Source organism: Maylandia zebra, linkage group LG9 (genome assembly GCF_041146795.1).
Source record: "Maylandia zebra isolate NMK-2024a linkage group LG9, Mzebra_GT3a, whole genome shotgun sequence".
Lineage (NCBI taxonomy): Eukaryota > Metazoa > Chordata > Actinopteri > Cichliformes > Cichlidae > Maylandia > Maylandia zebra.
Genome location: NC_135175.1, coordinates 33,202,113 through 33,219,915, shown reverse-complemented (window position 1 = coordinate 33,219,915; position 17,803 = coordinate 33,202,113). Strand labels below are relative to the sequence as shown.

Here is a 17,803-nt window from a genome sequence, read left to right as displayed (position 1 = left end):
GTAACACACAAATTTTCCTGCCGTCGATCAATAAAGTCTAATCTTCTCATTGAATGCATTTCTGATGGAGATGAGACGTCATGCAGGACAGAGGTGAGGGGCGTGACATCACGGTGCCGTGACAACAACCTGGTGCTTAACATCAACAAAACCAAGGAGCTCATCGTGGGTTACAGGAGAGCAGCAGTAGCAGAGGTGGAGAGTCAGCTGCTTCAGATTCCTAGGCATCAACATCAGCGAGGGTGTCGTGCCATATTAAACCATTATACACCTCATTAGTAAAATAAAAAATGTGTTTAAATTGCATGAATTAATATTTATTAACGTCTCTTTGTGAGTCATACTGTGATAATGACTGCCACAAACAGAGCGTCCTCCTGTAACCATGGTTACGGGAGTTTGTTGCAAGAAGTGTTGTGAATCTCGCTGAGACAGGGAACCACTGAGAGCCTCAGATGAACCAGTCAGTCAGGTCGCTGTCTCCACTTCTCCTCCTCCTCCTTCGTCCCCTTTGTTTTTTAAGTACCTGTTAGGATTCTTTAGCTAGTTAGCATCACATTAGCTAGTTAGCATCACATTAGCAAACTGCTTCGGAGCACAGCTGCCGGAGTCGCGGGTTTTGTTGAATCAGGCGTTGGACCTGCTGGAGGAATGCTCTGCGATGATGGTGGAAAACAGCCGCCATTCAACCCATTTGAGAGCTTCAAAGAACTGGCTGCAGGTATGATTGAAAGTTTGACAACACCGACGTTGATGCGTCTGTGATTTATTAGTGATCGCTCACGTGTGCACGTGCATGTAGGTGAACGCTCGCGGCATGACGTCACACAGCTCAGTTCCTTTCTGCTTTGATGTCACAGTACGTGCCTTTGATCTTGCAGCACGTGACCTCCACTCGAGTCTATAAATAGGGGTGAAACAGCGGGACCTGAATCTTGCATTTTAGTTGTCGTGCGTTAAATGTACAGACCGCGATCTTCCCTTTCTGAAAGCTTTCTGAAAACGGATTTCCAAAGTAATTGTAGCGAAATTAGGTCATTGACAATGTCTGTATCCAGTGTTAGAACCCCTACCCGCATTAATTCAGAGCCTTTTTCACCTGCTATCAGCGGGTGTTTCGATAGGCTCTCTGGATTACAGTGGCGCTTGATAGAAAATGGGATCTGGGACTCTGATGTCCAAGTAGCACTGGCTGATATGATTACTGATGTCATTCAGTCAGTTAGTGCAAGCACCATAAAAACGTTACTTCTAGGAGGTCAGGACCAATTAAATGATGCATCATCCCAGACATACCTTAGGTTAGCCGTGACAAAAATAAGCCCCGTATTGGGAGACTCTCTCTCAACCAGCTTTGCTGCTGCTCTTCATGTCACCCATGAGGAGTGTGAAAGCGCTGTGGCGCTGACACAGATGATTGAGGAGGAGATCTCAAATAAAGTCAACTCGGGTTGGGTTCTAGTCCCAGAAAACCCGGATTCTATTTATGTCACCAGAAAAATAACAAACATAAAAAACCTCAGATGCATGGTTTCTCATGCTTTCTCATGTCTGAAGAAATATAAAGGTAAGCTGAGCGGCCTGTGCATGAGGGGGGCTTTACCCACTTCCTTTAGTTCAAGTGATGAGAGTCTTGAATCCAAGCTCTCTGAGATGGGAACAATTAAAGAAATAAGTATGGCTCTCATGAGGTGGAGTACAGACAGAGAGATAAGTAAAGATGACCAGGACTGTCACATAGAACTGCAACCTGTGGAGGAAAAAGAAAGTGATGAGTTTGCAGAAGCTGAGGAGAAAGCTCAAAGTGATGTTGAAACAATCCTCAACAATCTGAATTATTTACATGATGAAGATCATGCAGATAAAGCTGCAGTTGACATTGTAAATGTGTTAATTGCAAACATTCAGTATCCTGATGCAGAAGATATCACATTAAGTGAGAAGTGTAGCTCACCCAAGCCTGCTTTTGACGTGGACCTGGTGATCAAAAAGGTGAAAGACTTTTTTGCATCATGCGCCCTAATTATAAAACCAGATGAAGTAAAACAACACTTCTTCAGGTTTGCTAAAATAGAATTTGAAAAAATGAACAGTGAGCTGAAAGATCATTTGAAGAAAAGCAAAGGATTTTTGACCTTTCAGAGACAACAGGCAACCTCCCCTGAGAGTGAAAGAGCTGACTCCAGGAAAAGCGAACACATAAATCCCTCAGAAGTTCCCAGAAAATCACCAACCTTAGAAACCACAGTTAAAAGTTCTTCTCCGCTCAACTTCAGTCAATTTATGCCACTTATGAATAGGCTGTTTAGTAAATTAACCCAGGCAGGAAACCTTGACCTGACAAGTAAGGAGATGTTTTCAAGGGAGTTGACAGAAAATGTGTACGACCATGTCGAGTCAACATATCCAGCCCCCACGATGCAAATGGGTAAAAGTCTCTCAGAGTCTGACTTCTCTAAGACTTCACAGGGTAACTGTAATGTACCCTCTGCTCCTGAGGTGCCATATGTGCTCGTAGAAGATTCAGTGGAAAGGTTCTTACAAAACCTTCTTTTCTGGTTGGAGAATGAAACTTTAACCCAAACTATTATAAATGACAAAATTTCTGGTGCCGTGGAAGATATAGTAAGAGTGCTGACCCCATCAAAGGAAGAAGTTATGATTGGAGCAGATGCTGGTGAAACAAGCGACAGACTGTTTACATCACAGTCAAGTCCAGTTACTGATCTCACCAATCAGCCAGTTTGTGTGAGTGCAGAAGACCCGGACCTGGTTTCAAATACAAGCAGTGATCAGGCATCAGTCTCTGACACTGACCCCACAGAGGGTCAAAGTCAGCCAGCAACCTCTGAAAACCCAGAGGAAGAGCTGTCAGAAACATCAGTGTCAATTCACGCTAAGCTCATTGCCAATCAATTTAGTACTCTTCTAGCCACAAGAATCGCACAAAATTTGCACAAAAATACCAGAAATCTTCTGGATCCAAAAAAATTAGACTTGGCTATCAACCATCTGATAGATTTGGTACTTTCTGAAGTGAGATGCACAGAAAACCTGGAAATTCTTAAAATGAACAGGGTTGAATTAGTCAAGGCCACAGCTGAAGGTCTTATCAAGGAGTTTGGATCTGCAGACAAGTTCTTCGATGTAATGTTGTCAGAAGATTCATCTTTTGACGACACTATTCTGAAGCACCTAGCAATGAATATTGGTGATCAGGCATTAGTGTCTCACTCTGAACCCACAGAGGGTCAAAGTCAGCCAGCAGCCTCTGAAAACCCAGAGGAAGAGCTGTCAGAAACATCAGTGTCAATTCATGCTAAGCTCATTGCCAATCAATTTAGTACTCTTCTAGCCACAAGAATCGCACAAAATTTGCAAAAAAATACCAGAAATCTTCTGGATCCAGAAAAATTAGAGTTAGTTATCAACCATCTGACAGATTTGGTACTTTCTGAAATGAGATGCACCGAATCCCTGGAAATTCTTAAAATGAACAGGGTTGAATTAGTCAAGGCCACAGCTGAAGGTCTTATCAAGGAGTTTGGATCTGCAGACAAGCTCTTCGATGTAATGTTGTCAGAAGATTCATCTTTTGACGACACTATTCTGAAGCACCTAGCAATGAATATTGGTGATCAGGCATTAGTGTCTCACTCTGAACCCACAGAGGGTCAAAGTCAGCCAGCAGCCTCTGAAGACCCAGAGGAAGAGCTGTCAGAAACATCAGTGTCAATTCATGCTAAACTTGTTGCCAATCAATTTAGTACTCTTCTAGCCACAAGAATCGCACAAAATTTGCACAAAAATACCAGAAATCTTCTGGATCCAAAAAAATTAGACTTGGCTATAAACCATCTGATAGATTTGGTACTTTCTGAAGTGAGATGCACCGAATCCCTGGAAATTCTTAAAATTAACAGGGTTGAATTAGTCAAGGCCACAGCTGAAGGTCTTATCAAGGAGTTTGGATCTGCAGACAAGTTCTTCGATGTAATGTTGTCAGAAGATTCATCTTTTGACGACACTATTCTGAAGCACCTAGCAATGAATATTGGTGATCAGGCATTAGTGTCTCACTCTGAACCCACAGAGGGTCAAAGTCAGCCAGCAACCTCTGAAAACCCAGAGGAAGAGCTGTCAGAAACATCAGTGTCAATTCACGCTAAGCTCATTGCCAATCAATTTAGTACTCTTCTAGCCACAAGTATCGCACAAAATTTGCAAAAAAATACCAGAAATCTTCTGGACCCAGAAAAATTAGAGTTAGTTATCAACCATCTGACAGATTTGGTACTTTCTGAAATGAGATGCACCGAATCCCTGGAAATTCTTAAAATGAACAGGGTTGAATTAGTCAAGGCCACAGCTGAAGGTCTTATCAAGGAGTTTGGATCTGCAGACAAGTTCTTCGATGTAATGTTGTCAGAAGATTCATCTTTTGACGACACTATTCTGAAGCACCTAGCAATGAATATTGGTGATCAGGTATTAGTGTCTCACTCTGGACCCACAGAGGGTCAAAGTCAGCCAGCAACCTCTGAAAACCCAGAGGAAGAACTGTCAGAAACATCAGTGTCACCTGATGATTGGCTAATTTCAAATCAATTTAGCGTTTCTCTGGTCATGAGAATAAAACACAAATTGCACAAAAATGCCAGAAATCTTCTGGATCGAGGAAAAATAGACTTAGTTGTCAACCATCTGACAGATTTGGTACTTTCTGAAGATAGATGCACCGAATACCTAAAAATTCTTAATAATAACATGAATAAATTAGTCAAGGCCACAGCTAAAGGCCTTATCGAGGAGTTTGGATCTGCAGACAAGTTCTTCAATGTAATGATATCAGAAGATTCATCTTTTGACGACACTATTCTGATGCACATAGCAATGAATCTCGGTGGCTTCGTGAATCCTCCAAAGAAATCCAAACTTGCCAGGTTTTTTTCAGCAGTGTTAAAAGCTTTGAAGAAGCCGTTCAGCTGCTGCTTTAAAGGCAGTACTGATGACTAAATTGTCATCTTGATTTTTTTCAAATACCTCTTTTAAAATCTTAAAGCAGTCTGGCCTCAGAGTTAACATCTGAGGTATATTTTATTTTAAAACTATTTCATTCGACTTTAATTAGACTGAGAAATATTCTTCATCGTGTCTCCTCGTATTATCGTTACCATCACCCCCCACCGGCCGAGGCAGATGGCCGTCCCTTCTGAGCCTGGTTCTGCCGGAGGTTTCTGCCTGTTACAGGTAGTTTTTCCTCCCCACTGTCGCCAAGTGCTTGCTCATAAGGGATTATTAATATTTGGGGTTTTCTTGCTGCTACTGTAGGGTCTCTATCTTACAGTATAAAGCAACTTGAGGAGACGGTTGTGATTCGATGCTATATTACAAATATTAAATTCAGCTGAATCTTAGAAACATGTAATATAGCATCACATCACCATCAAATCAAGAACTGAAAAATAAAACAAAATAAAAAACCAAACCTACATTGAAAACTGTTTGTGATTTGTCTTGTGCTTTCAAAATATATTGTCAAATATGAAAAGCTGCATTTGTATGCTCTGGTCATTAGTGCTGGTATTTTAATGTAAGCAAACACAAGGAACATACACCGATGTGTAAGTGCTACAGATCAGCGGTCCCCAACCCCCGGGCCTCGGACCAGTACCGGTCCGTGAGTCGTTTGGTACCGGGCCGCGAGAGTAGAGTCTCAGGTGTGAAATGTATGGTTTTCAAGGTTTTTATCGGTTTTCAGCGTTATTTTGTTATCGTTTTGGTCGTTAACTCGGTTTTCCTGGGTCTTTTCACGTGTGTTATGAATAAATCTTCTTTTTTTCGGTACCGGTACTAGTTTTATTTTGTTGTATTTATCCGTGACACCTTAAAGGCCGGTCCGTGAAAATATTGTCGGGCATAAACCGGTCCGTGGCGCAAAAAAGGTTGGAGACCGCTGCTACAGATGAAGATGCAAAGAAACCATGAAATAATTAATGAAATAGTGAAGTTTATGAATAAAATAAACAACTGTAGCACCGTCTCAGTCTCGTCGAATCGCCCCTCTGCTTCTTCCATTCTAGCATCAACTCTTCTTAACCCTCGTCTAATATGTGCATATTGTTTGTTGTTGTGTTTCCTAAAGTCACGAAGCTCTTTCGGGATGTTCAGGAGGCTGGGCTCGTCTGCATCCATGCCCTCTGTGGCTAACCTTAGCTCGGGAGAGTAGCTCCTATCCACATGGCTTTTCTCTGTCTGCTCTTCTGTCTGAGTTGTGCCTCTCAAACTTCTTGTGACTATCCCCGTTTCCATATTTAAAAGCAATCTCACCTATTGTCAGAAAGATTACCGTATCTTATTATAAGAGAAATTTCTCCCACTTCCTGGTGTCTGGAGTCTCTAAAGTAAGCAAATGTGGTAAAGGGTGTGGGTGATTCTGGGATTGATGCAGGAGGGCGACAGAAATAAAAAGTAAAATATTAAATTTTTGCTGTTATTGACTTTGCTTTACAATATCAAACACTGAGCCAGATGCACAATAGTCATGTACATCACACGTAAACACATGAATGTAAAAAACACAGAGGTTAGGCCATCAAAGTGTGTGTAAAAGAAGTGTTTATGTCTGTCTTGCAGTTTCTGTTCCTGTCCGAGGTTTGCAGTGGAGAGCTCAGACCACACAGGACCGCCTCACCCTCAGAACATCTCCACCACCCTGTCCACTGTTAAGAGGTCAGACTCTTAATTTGTCTGTTAAACCGATGCGGTTTCTCTTTCAGTCAGACCTCCAGGGCTCAAGCTCTCGCTCCCAGCTAATTGCAGACTCGTATGGCTCTGGCTGACTTCTGATCTCCTCTGGGGAAAAAGGGGAGCTTAATTTCTTCTTCTGTCTTTCTCTTTCTAATTGTGCATGTTTATTTAATAATAAACATACAACATACAATAAACAAAGAGGGATCAAATTTAAATCTCACTGACTAGGAAGCACACAGTGTTTGACGTTTTATATTAACTTTAATCTGAAATAATTTTTGCATTTTTTTCAAGTCCCCAGTGTTTCCTGATCCTTGGAGCACTCCTGGTTATCTGCTATGGTGGAGGTGGCCAATGTCTGGAGACAAATCGTTGTTCTGGGGAGCTGCTTTCCTCCAGTTACTTTACATCAGAATAGAAAGCATGAGAACGACCCTGATGGAAAACAGAAACAGCATCCAGGAAGTGAAATAAAGATTAAGCAGCCAAATTCTAGCTCTGGTTCGATGCTTACATTTGGAGGACTCTCGACCACAAACTGAGAGAAACTCTGTGAAGATGCAGAAGCACATCACGTTTTGCAAACAAGCATACTATTTTTATAGTTAAATAAACTTATAGTTTATTAGAGTTGAGTTCCTACTCACAGACAACTGAAACATTCACATTTGGAAAGCTGACTGAATACATTTTTATTTGATTAATCTAAAGTTGTTCTTCTGTGTCTGAAAACACCCACTCCCACTTACTCAACCTGTGTTGTCGTCTGCTGCTGCTGTGGCCTACAGTAGCAGAAGACAACACTGCAACTGTAACGAAACTGATTACAGCATTATTTTTAAAACCTTCAGTGAATTCAACGTTCTTCAAGATTTTTCAAGCATCCACAGAAACTTTGATCGTGTGCTAAAAATGCTAGTAAAGCTGACATCCATCACGAACAACCCACATCATCCTCTGCATGAGTCTGTGAGCTGAGCAGATCCTTGTCAGAAACCAAAACAGCCTCACTGCAGGAAGGAGCGCTTTCACAGATCATTGATCCCAACAGCAGTTAGACTCTATAACTCCTCAATCACGCTGTCATGAGTCACTGGACATTTACCTGGTGTGCAGGTATATGTGTATGTATATGTATACATGTGTATATTTAGTGTGTAGATGTGTGTGCAAGTACATGTCTATACTTATAGATACTTTTAGATATCTATTGCTTAAATAGTAATAGTAATGTAAGAATAATTAAATGTATTTCTTGCATTTCCACAACACTCTATCCATAGTCACATACTGTGTATGCTACTGTTGTATATAGTGTATTATCTTATTTATTTTGTAGTTGTTTATATTTTATTTGGATTTTTGGATTTTCTTCTGCTATCTCTACCTGAGCTGAGGTAACACACAAATTTTCCTGCCGTCGATCAATAAAGTCTAATCTTCTCATTGAATGCATTTCTGATGGAGATGAGACGTCATGCAGGACAGAGGTGAGGGGCGTGACATCACGGTGCCGTGACAACAACCTGGTGCTTAACATCAACAAAACCAAGGAGCTCATCGTGGGTTACAGGAGAGCAGCAGTAGCAGAGGTGGAGAGTCAGCTGCTTCAGATTCCTAGGCATCAACATCAGCGAGGGTGTCGTGCCATATTAAACCATTATACACCTCATTAGTAAAATAAAAAATGTGTTTAAATTGCATGAATTAATATTTATTAACGTCTCTTTGTGAGTCATACTGTGATAATGACTGCCACAAACAGAGCGTCCTCCTGTAACCATGGTTACGGGAGTTTGTTGCAAGAAGTGTTGTGAATCTCGCTGAGACAGGGAACCACTGAGAGCCTCAGATGAACCAGTCAGTCAGGTCGCTGTCTCCACTTCTCCTCCTCCTCCTTCGCCCCCTTTGTTTTTTAAGTACCTGTTAGGATTCTTTAGCTAGTTAGCATCACATTAGCTAGTTAGCATCACATTAGCAAACTGCTTCGGAGCACAGCTGCCGGAGTCGCGGGTTTTGTTGAATCAGGCGTTGGACCTGCTGGAGGAATGCTCTGCGATGATGGTGGAAAACAGCCGCCATTCAACCCATTTGAGAGCTTCAAAGAACTGGCTGCAGGTATGATTGAAAGTTTGACAACACCGACGTTGATGCGTCTGTGATTTATTAGTGATCGCTCACGTGTGCACGTGCATGTAGGTGAACGCTCGCGGCATGACGTCACACAGCTCAGTTCCTTTCTGCTTTGATGTCACAGTACGTGCCTTTGATCTTGCAGCACGTGACCTCCACTCGAGTCTATAAATAGGGGTGAAACAGCGGGACCTGAATCTTGCATTTTAGTTGTCGTGCGTTAAATGTACAGACCGCGATCTTCCCTTTCTGAAAGCTTTCTGAAAACGGATTTCCAAAGTAATTGTAGCGAAATTAGGTCATTGACAATGTCTGTATCCAGTGTTAGAACCCCTACCCGCATTAATTCAGAGCCTTTTTCACCTGCTATCAGCGGGTGTTTCGATAGGCTCTCTGGATTACAGTGGCGCTTGATAGAAAATGGGATCTGGGACTCTGATGTCCAAGTAGCACTGGCTGATATGATTACTGATGTCATTCAGTCAGTTAGTGCAAGCACCATAAAAACGTTACTTCTAGGAGGTCAGGACCAATTAAATGATGCATCATCCCAGACATACCTTAGGTTAGCCGTGACAAAAATAAGCCCCGTATTGGGAGACTCTCTCTCAACCAGCTTTGCTGCTGCTCTTCATGTCACCCATGAGGAGTGTGAAAGCGCTGTGGCGCTGACACAGATGATTGAGGAGGAGATCTCAAATAAAGTCAACTCGGGTTGGGTTCTAGTCCCAGAAAACCCGGATTCTATTTATGTCACCAGAAAAATAACAAACATAAAAAACCTCAGATGCATGGTTTCTCATGCTTTCTCATGTCTGAAGAAATATAAAGGTAAGCTGAGCGGCCTGTGCATGAGGGGGGCTTTACCCACTTCCTTTAGTTCAAGTGATGAGAGTCTTGAATCCAAGCTCTCTGAGATGGGAACAATTAAAGAAATAAGTATGGCTCTCATGAGGTGGAGTACAGACAGAGAGATAAGTAAAGATGACCAGGACTGTCACATAGAACTGCAACCTGTGGAGGAAAAAGAAAGTGATGAGTTTGCAGAAGCTGAGGAGAAAGCTCAAAGTGATGTTGAAACAATCCTCAACAATCTGAATTATTTACATGATGAAGATCATGCAGATAAAGCTGCAGTTGACATTGTAAATGTGTTAATTGCAAACATTCAGTATCCTGATGCAGAAGATATCACATTAAGTGAGAAGTGTAGCTCACCCAAGCCTGCTTTTGACGTGGACCTGGTGATCAAAAAGGTGAAAGACTTTTTTGCATCATGCGCCCTAATTATAAAACCAGATGAAGTAAAACAACACTTCTTCAGGTTTGCTAAAATAGAATTTGAAAAAATGAACAGTGAGCTGAAAGATCATTTGAAGAAAAGCAAAGGATTTTTGACCTTTCAGAGACAACAGGCAACCTCCCCTGAGAGTGAAAGAGCTGACTCCAGGAAAAGCGAACACATAAATCCCTCAGAAGTTCCCAGAAAATCACCAACCTTAGAAACCACAGTTAAAAGTTCTTCTCCGCTCAACTTCAGTCAATTTATGCCACTTATGAATAGGCTGTTTAGTAAATTAACCCAGGCAGGAAACCTTGACCTGACAAGTAAGGAGATGTTTTCAAGGGAGTTGACAGAAAATGTGTACGACCATGTCGAGTCAACATATCCAGCCCCCACGATGCAAATGGGTAAAAGTCTCTCAGAGTCTGACTTCTCTAAGACTTCACAGGGTAACTGTAATGTACCCTCTGCTCCTGAGGTGCCATATGTGCTCGTAGAAGATTCAGTGGAAAGGTTCTTACAAAACCTTCTTTTCTGGTTGGAGAATGAAACTTTAACCCAAACTATTATAAATGACAAAATTTCTGGTGCCGTGGAAGATATAGTAAGAGTGCTGACCCCATCAAAGGAAGAAGTTATGATTGGAGCAGATGCTGGTGAAACAAGCGACAGACTGTTTACATCACAGTCAAGTCCAGTTACTGATCTCACCAATCAGCCAGTTTGTGTGAGTGCAGAAGACCCGGACCTGGTTTCAAATACAAGCAGTGATCAGGCATCAGTCTCTGACACTGACCCCACAGAGGGTCAAAGTCAGCCAGCAACCTCTGAAAACCCAGAGGAAGAGCTGTCAGAAACATCAGTGTCAATTCACGCTAAGCTCATTGCCAATCAATTTAGTACTCTTCTAGCCACAAGAATCGCACAAAATTTGCACAAAAATACCAGAAATCTTCTGGATCCAAAAAAATTAGACTTGGCTATCAACCATCTGATAGATTTGGTACTTTCTGAAGTGAGATGCACAGAAAACCTGGAAATTCTTAAAATGAACAGGGTTGAATTAGTCAAGGCCACAGCTGAAGGTCTTATCAAGGAGTTTGGATCTGCAGACAAGTTCTTCGATGTAATGTTGTCAGAAGATTCATCTTTTGACGACACTATTCTGAAGCACCTAGCAATGAATATTGGTGATCAGGCATTAGTGTCTCACTCTGAACCCACAGAGGGTCAAAGTCAGCCAGCAGCCTCTGAAAACCCAGAGGAAGAGCTGTCAGAAACATCAGTGTCAATTCATGCTAAGCTCATTGCCAATCAATTTAGTACTCTTCTAGCCACAAGAATCGCACAAAATTTGCAAAAAAATACCAGAAATCTTCTGGATCCAGAAAAATTAGAGTTAGTTATCAACCATCTGACAGATTTGGTACTTTCTGAAATGAGATGCACCGAATCCCTGGAAATTCTTAAAATGAACAGGGTTGAATTAGTCAAGGCCACAGCTGAAGGTCTTATCAAGGAGTTTGGATCTGCAGACAAGCTCTTCGATGTAATGTTGTCAGAAGATTCATCTTTTGACGACACTATTCTGAAGCACCTAGCAATGAATATTGGTGATCAGGCATTAGTGTCTCACTCTGAACCCACAGAGGGTCAAAGTCAGCCAGCAGCCTCTGAAAACCCAGAGGAAGAGCTGTCAGAAACATCAGTGTCAATTCATGCTAAACTTGTTGCCAATCAATTTAGTACTCTTCTAGCCACAAGAATCGCACAAAATTTGCACAAAAATACCAGAAATCTTCTGGATCCAAAAAAATTAGACTTGGCTATAAACCATCTGATAGATTTGGTACTTTCTGAAGTGAGATGCACCGAATCCCTGGAAATTCTTAAAATTAACAGGGTTGAATTAGTCAAGGCCACAGCTGAAGGTCTTATCAAGGAGTTTGGATCTGCAGACAAGTTCTTCGATGTAATGTTGTCAGAAGATTCATCTTTTGACGACACTATTCTGAAGCACCTAGCAATGAATATTGGTGATCAGGCATTAGTGTCTCACTCTGAACCCACAGAGGGTCAAAGTCAGCCAGCAACCTCTGAAAACCCAGAGGAAGAGCTGTCAGAAACATCAGTGTCAATTCATGCTAAGCTCATTGCCAATCAATTTAGTACTCTTCTAGCCACAAGTATCGCACAAAATTTGCAAAAAAATACCAGAAATCTTCTGGACCCAGAAAAATTAGAGTTAGTTATCAACCATCTGACAGATTTGGTACTTTCTGAAATGAGATGCACCGAATCCCTGGAAATTCTTAAAATTAACAGGGTTGAATTAGTCAAGGCCACAGCTGAAGGTCTTATCAAGGAGTTTGGATCTGCAGACAAGTTCTTCGATGTAATGTTGTCAGAAGATTCATCTTTTGACGACACTATTCTGAAGCACCTAGCAATGAATATTGGTGATCAGGTATTAGTGTCTCACTCTGGACCCACAGAGGGTCAAAGTCAGCCAGCAACCTCTGAAAACCCAGAGGAAGAACTGTCAGAAACATCAGTGTCACCTGATGATTGGCTAATTTCAAATCAATTTAGCGTTTCTCTGGTCATGAGAATAAAACACAAATTGCACAAAAATGCCAGAAATCTTCTGGATCGAGGAAAAATAGACTTAGTTGTCAACCATCTGACAGATTTGGTACTTTCTGAAGATAGATGCACCGAATACCTAAAAATTCTTAATAATAACATGAATAAATTAGTCAAGGCCACAGCTAAAGGCCTTATCGAGGAGTTTGGATCTGCAGACAAGTTCTTCAATGTAATGATATCAGAAGATTCATCTTTTGACGACACTATTCTGATGCACATAGCAATGAATCTCGGTGGCTTCGTGAATCCTCCAAAGAAATCCAAACTTGCCAGGTTTTTTTCAGCAGTGTTAAAAGCTTTGAAGAAGCCGTTCAGCTGCTGCTTTAAAGGCAGTACTGATGACTAAATTGTCATCTTGATTTTTTTCAAATACCTCTTTTAAAATCTTAAAGCAGTCTGGCCTCAGAGTTAACATCTGAGGTATATTTTATTTTAAAACTATTTCATTCGACTTTAATTAGACTGAGAAATATTCTTCATCGTGTCTCCTCGTATTATCGTTACCATCACCCCCCACCGGCCGAGGCAGATGGCCGTCCCTTCTGAGCCTGGTTCTGCCGGAGGTTTCTGCCTGTTACAGGTAGTTTTTCCTCCCCACTGTCGCCAAGTGCTTGCTCATAAGGGATTATTAATATTTGGGGTTTTCTTGCTGCTACTGTAGGGTCTCCATCTTACAGTATAAAGCAACTTGAGGAGACGGTTGTGATTCGATGCTATATTACAAATATTAAATTCAGCTGAATCTTAAAAACATGTAATATAGCATCACATCACCATCAAATCAAGAACTGAAAAATAAAACAAAATAAAAAACCAAACCTACATTGAAAACTGTTTGTGATTTGTCTTGTGCTTTCAAAATATATTGTCAAATATGAAAAGCTGCATTTGTATGCTCTGGTCATTAGTGCTGGTATTTTAATGTAAGCAAACACAAGGAACATACACCGATGTGTAAGTGCTACAGATCAGCGGTCCCCAACCCCCGGGCCTCGGACCAGTACCGGTCCGTGAGTCGTTTGGTACCGGGCCGCGAGAGTAGAGTCTCAGGTGTGAAATGTATGGTTTTCAAGGTTTTTATCGGTTTTCAGCGTTATTTTGTTATCGTTTTGGTCGTTAACTCAGTTTTCCTGGGTCTTTTCACGTGTGTTATGAATAAATCTTCTTTTTTTCGGTACCGGTACTAGTTTTATTTTGTTGTATTTATCCGTGACACCTTAAAGGCCGGTCCGTGAAAATATTGTCGGGCATAAACCGGTCCGTGGCGCAAAAAAGGTTGGAGACCGCTGCTACAGATGAAGATGCAAAGAAACCATGAAATAATTAATGAAATAGTGAAGTTTATGAATAAAATAAACAACTGTAGCACCGTCTCAGTCTCGTCGAATCGCCCCTCTGCTTCTTCCATTCTAGCATCAACTCTTCTTAACCCTCGTCTAATATGTGCATATTGTTTGTTGTTGTGTTTCCTAAAGTCACGAAGCTCTTTCGGGATGTTCAGGAGGCTGGGCTCGTCTGCATCCATGCCCTCTGTGGCTAACCTTAGCTCGGGAGAGTAGCTCCTATCCACATGGCTTTTCTCTGTCTGCTCTTCTGTCTGAGTTGTGCCTCTCAAACTTCTTGTGACTATCCCCGTTTCCATATTTAAAAGCAATCTCACCTATTGTCAGAAAGATTACCGTATCTTATTATAAGAGAAATTTCTCCCACTTCCTGGTGTCTGGAGTCTCTAAAGTAAGCAAATGTGGTAAAGGGTGTGGGTGATTCTGGGATTGATGCAGGAGGGCGACAGAAATAAAAAGTAAAATATTAAATTTTTGCTGTTATTGACTTTGCTTTACAATATCAAACACTGAGCCAGATGCACAATAGTCATGTACATCACACGTAAACACATGAATGTAAAAAACACAGAGGTTAGGCCATCAAAGTGTGTGTAAAAGAAGTGTTTATGTCTGTCTTGCAGTTTCTGTTCCTGTCCGAGGTTTGCAGTGGAGAGCTCAGACCACACAGGACCGCCTCACCCTCAGAACATCTCCACCACCCTGTCCACTGTTAAGAGGTCAGACTCTTAATTTGTCTGTTAAACCGATGCGGTTTCTCTTTCAGTCAGACCTCCAGGGCTCAAGCTCTCGCTCCCAGCTAATTGCAGACTCGTATGGCTCTGGCTGACTTCTGATCTCCTCTGGGGAAAAAGGGGAGCTTAATTTCTTCTTCTGTCTTTCTCTTTCTAATTGTGCATGTTTATTTAATAATAAACATACAACATACAATAAACAAAGAGGGATCAAATTTAAATCTCACTGACTAGGAAGCACACAGTGTTTGACGTTTTATATTAACTTTAATCTGAAATAATTTTTGCATTTTTTTCAAGTCCCCAGTGTTTCCTGATCCTTGGAGCACTCCTGGTTATCTGCTATGGTGGAGGTGGCCAATGTCTGGAGACAAATCGTTGTTCTGGGGAGCTGCTTTCCTCCAGTTACTTTACATCAGAATAGAAAGCATGAGAACGACCCTGATGGAAAACAGAAACAGCATCCAGGAAGTGAAATAAAGATTAAGCAGCCAAATTCTAGCTCTGGTTCGATGCTTACATTTGGAGGACTCTCGACCACAAACTGAGAGAAACTCTGTGAAGATGCAGAAGCACATCACGTTTTGCAAACAAGCATACTATTTTTATAGTTAAATAAACTTATAGTTTATTAGAGTTGAGTTCCTACTCACAGACAACTGAAACATTCACATTTGGAAAGCTGACTGAATACATTTTTATTTGATTAATCTAAAGTTGTTCTTCTGTGTCTGAAAACACCCACTCCCACTTACTCAACCTGTGTTGTCGTCTGCTGCTGCTGTGGCCTACAGTAGCAGAAGACAACACTGCAACTGTAACGAAACTGATTACAGCATTATTTTTAAAACCTTCAGTGAATTCAACGTTCTTCAAGATTTTTCAAGCATCCACAGAAACTTTGATCGTGTGCTAAAAATGCTAGTAAAGCTGACATCCATCACGAACAACCCACATCATCCTCTGCATGAGTCTGTGAGCTGAGCAGATCCTTGTCAGAGACCAAAACAGCCTCACTGCAGGAAGGAGCGCTTTCACAGATCATTGATCCCAACAGCAGTTAGACTCTATAACTCCTCAATCACGCTGTCATGAGTCACTGGACATTTACCTGGTGTGCAGGTATATGTGTATGTATATGTATACATGTGTATATTTAGTGTGTAGATGTGTGTGCAAGTACATGTCTATACTTATAGATACTTTTAGATATCTATTGCTTAAATAGTAATAGTAATGTAAGAATAATTAAATGTATTTCTTGCATTTCCACAACACTCTATCCATAGTCACATACTGTGTATGCTACTGTTGTATATAGTGTATTATCTTATTTATTTTGTAGTTGTTTATATTTTATTTGGATTTTTGGATTTTCTTCTGCTATCTCTACCTGAGCTGAGGTAACACACAAATTTTCCTGCCGTCGATCAATAAAGTCTAATCTTCTCATTGAATGCATTTCTGATGGAGATGAGACGTCATGCAGGACAGAGGTGAGGGGCGTGACATCACGGTGCCGTGACAACAACCTGGTGCTTAACATCAACAAAACCAAGGAGCTCATCGTGGGTTACAGGAGAGCAGCAGTAGCAGAGGTGGAGAGTCAGCTGCTTCAGATTCCTAGGCATCAACATCAGCGAGGGTGTCGTGCCATATTAAACCATTATACACCTCATTAGTAAAATAAAAAATGTGTTTAAATTGCATGAATTAATATTTATTAACGTCTCTTTGTGAGTCATACTGTGATAATGACTGCCACAAACAGAGCGTCCTCCTGTAACCATGGTTACGGGAGTTTGTTGCAAGAAGTGTTGTGAATCTCGCTGAGACAGGGAACCACTGAGAGCCTCAGATGAACCAGTCAGTCAGGTCGCTGTCTCCACTTCTCCTCCTCCTCCTTCGTCCCCTTTGTTTTTTAAGTACCTGTTAGGATTCTTTAGCTAGTTAGCATCACATTAGCTAGTTAGCATCACATTAGCAAACTGCTTCGGAGCACAGCTGCCGGAGTCGCGGGTTTTGTTGAATCAGGCGTTGGACCTGCTGGAGGAATGCTCTGCGATGATGGTGGAAAACAGCCGCCATTCAACCCATTTGAGAGCTTCAAAGAACTGGCTGCAGGTATGATTGAAAGTTTGACAACACCGACGTTGATGCGTCTGTGATTTATTAGTGATCGCTCACGTGTGCACGTGCATGTAGGTGAACGCTCGCGGCATGACGTCACACAGCTCAGTTCCTTTCTGCTTTGATGTCACAGTACGTGCCTTTGATCTTGCAGCACGTGACCTCCACTCGAGTCTATAAATAGGGGTGAAACAGCGGGACCTGAATCTTGCATTTTAGTTGTCGTGCGTTAAATGTACAGACCGCGATCTTCCCTTTCTGAAAGCTTTCTGAAAACGGATTTCCAAAGTAATTGTAGCGAAATTAGGTCATTGACAATGTCTGTATCCAGTGTTAGAACCCCTACCCGCATTAATTCAGAGCCTTTTTCACCTGCTATCAGCGGGTGTTTCGATAGGCTCTCTGGATTACAGTGGCGCTTGATAGAAAATGGGATCTGGGACTCTGATGTCCAAGTAGCACTGGCTGATATGATTACTGATGTCATTCAGTCAGTTAGTGCAAGCACCATAAAAACGTTACTTCTAGGAGGTCAGGACCAATTAAATGATGCATCATCCCAGACATACCTTAGGTTAGCCGTGACAAAAATAAGCCCCGTATTGGGAGACTCTCTCTCAACCAGCTTTGCTGCTGCTCTTCATGTCACCCATGAGGAGTGTGAAAGCGCTGTGGCGCTGACACAGATGATTGAGGAGGAGATCTCAAATAAAGTCAACTCGGGTTGGGTTCTAGTCCCAGAAAACCCGGATTCTATTTATGTCACCAGAAAAATA

At 41.6% G+C, this 17,803-nt stretch overlaps 1 long non-coding RNA gene across 1 annotated transcript; it reads left to right on the top strand.

Moving 5' to 3' along the window:
- Positions 1-38: 38 nt before the first annotated feature.
- Positions 39-16,295, top strand: LOC143420391 (uncharacterized). Its single transcript, XR_013100202.1, has 5 exons — positions 39-721; positions 6,637-6,732; positions 7,048-8,871; positions 14,787-14,882; positions 15,198-16,295. It is a non-coding gene; the product is annotated as an uncharacterized LOC143420391 (long non-coding RNA).
- Positions 16,296-17,803: the final 1,508 nt, after the last annotated feature.